The following is a 2,678-nucleotide window of genomic DNA, read 5'->3' as shown; positions in this document are numbered from 1 at the left end:
AAAAAAAAAAAAAAAAAGAGGCCAAAGGTAACTTGTGTTAATCCGTCTCAATAAATTCAGTATTAAAATATTTATATATGTTTTTCTTTTCCTGATGCACACATTTGTGTTACTCTCTCTATCCAGCTACTTGGGAGGCTGAGTCAGGAGGATCACAAGATCTGGCTGGCCAGAGCAATTCAGTGAGATCTATCTAAAAAAAAAAAAGTCAATAAAAGAAGTTCCATTATTTTGGAGAACAAAGAGTTTAGTGAAATGAAAACATATATAGAAACAGGAGTTTAAATAAAATTCATGAATAGTTTCATTATGTGTATCTAAAATGTACCGATAAATGTTTTGCTTTTTTAAAAAAAGTAAAAAAAATAATAAAACTGGTGTCAGGATATAGCTCAGTGGTATAGACTCTTTGCCTAGCGCATGCAGGGCGCTTGTTGAATCCTCAGCACTGCAAAATGAAGAAATAATACAATGAAAATAAAATTTCTGTGAGAATAAAATAATAAAACAGATTGCTGCATGCCCACCACCTTGCTCCATGCTGTGTGTGTCCTTTACCATCCCGGGGTTAAGGGCCAGGGAACCCCTCCACAGGGTCATCTGGAGGCGTGTCCCAGCCAAAGGTAGTTTATGGGGAAACTGAGCCCCGCCTCGTAGTTTAGGGCCACCTTTCGGTGGACCAGGTAGGACCAGCTTTGGCCAGGAGGGGGCGTGGTGAGCTGGAAGAGGGTGGTGTCCCAGGACCAGGTGGTTCAGTACCTCTGCTCAGATCCAGGCCCACCCCACTCTGGCACTCAGTGCAGCCTCTGTGAACCCCAAGGCCAGGGCTCAGAGGGCTTGGGGAGGGCAGGGCCCAGCGAGGACAGGAAGCCCAGGCTCCCCACACCTGCCCTGTGGGTCTCCTCCTCTGCGCATTGGTAAGGTCCTGATGATAAACCAGGCACCGAGCTAGCATCTCCCCAAGCCCCAGGAGTGACAGGAACAAGTCCATCCACCCAAAGAGGGCTCATAGGGACTCTGCTTTATTGCCAGCTGGGGTGGGGGTCAGAATCCCAGGTGAGACAGCCTGGGCTTGCAGTGGCACCTGAGGTTGGGGCCGTGCTAGGACGGAGCCCCCAGCTGTGGGTGGTGCTGTCTGCAGGCAGGTGGTGTCAGGCTGGGTGGGATTAGAGGACCCAGCTGGTGACCCCTGCAGAATAGCTTGCTTGCTTTCGAGAAGAAAACCCACACCTTTTGGTGTCACGGAAGTCTCCCAGGTTGGTTGCTGAGCAAGAAACAGAAGTAAAATCTGGATCCATCCAAGCCCATCCAGCAGCCTCCCTCCCACTGGCCACCCTGGAGGGCACTGCTGCAGGATGGGACCCTGTGGGCCCTGGGAGGGGCAGGGCCTGCACAATGCTCACCCCTAGGCATTTGCCCTGGGCTGGGATCTGGGATCAGCCTCCTTGGACTCTCATTGCTCAGGTCCTGCAGGAGGCACACAGCCATACAGAGGGTCATGGATGAGGTTCAATAATGGAAAGGCTGGGCAACCATCTTCCACTTCCCCTACACCGGCCCTAGCCCCATCTTGCCAGCCCTTGGTCCACAGAGGAGCCTGGAGCTGTGCGTGGCCCCTTCTCCCTCAACCCCATGCAGGTTTCCACCACTGGTTGCCATCTGGATGGGGCCAGGCACTGCAGGCCTCCCCTTCGGCCCATTTCACAGGCAGGGCCTGCTTTCTGTCTGGGCTGGCTCCCGACACCTGGGCCAGCAGGTAGGCTGGAGGCTTTATTAACCTATGACTCAGGTTTAGCATTTCCCCTTGTTTGGAATTCAGGCAGCATTCCCCACAACAACATTAGCAGGACCTATAGTTTAAAAGTTCTTAAACTGGCATGTGTAATTGTACATGTTTATGGGGTACAGTGTGACAGATCAATAGATGTCTGCTCAAATCAGGGCAGTTAGCATTTCCATCTCAGTCAGCAGTTACCACTTCTTCTTGCTGGGAGCCTTTGAGCTCCTCTTCCAGTCTTCCTAAAGAACATAACAGCCCGCACATTGTCACACTGCATCACAGGAACCCTGGAGTACCTCCTCCTCCCAGGGCACTGTGGTATTTGACCTCCCACCTCCCTTGCTCCAGCTCCCTGGCAGCAGTATTCCACTCTTGTCCATCTGTCCATCCATGAGATCAGCTTTTCTGCTGCCCTGAATGAGTGAGGTGATGCTTTACTTGTCTCTCTGTGCCTTGCCTGGCTCTTTTCACTTAATTCCAGGCTCATCTACAAATAAAAGGATAGTGCTCTTTTTATTTATTTGGTACCAGTGATCGCACTCGGGATCTTGCACTTGTGAGACAGGCAGTGGCACCATTGCTAAATCCCCTGCCTGATCATGCTCTTTGTTAAAGTTGCATACTAGGACCTGTGGCTTCTATAAGTGGTAGAAGTCTCAGACCTTTTTTAGTCTGGCTTCACAGGAATCCAGAAATGGTTTATACTTCTCACACAACAGACATTTGGGTGCATTGCCTGGTTTTGCCATTTTGGGTGCCAATAACAAAAGAATTCCCAATCTACAAGGACACTCACAGATCTGCTGCCTGTCGAGAGAAGTGAAAGACCACACAGGCCTCAGAGTATTGGTAATAGCCCATTTTCTTTGTCACAATGAGACCTCACCAGCCAGGGGAT

The sequence above is a fragment of the Fukomys damarensis genome, unplaced genomic scaffold (genome assembly GCF_012274545.1).
Source record: "Fukomys damarensis isolate Sample0158 unplaced genomic scaffold, DMR_v1.0_HiC HiC_scaffold_3, whole genome shotgun sequence".
Lineage (NCBI taxonomy): Eukaryota > Metazoa > Chordata > Mammalia > Rodentia > Bathyergidae > Fukomys > Fukomys damarensis.
This window is presented reverse-complemented; position numbering follows the sequence as displayed.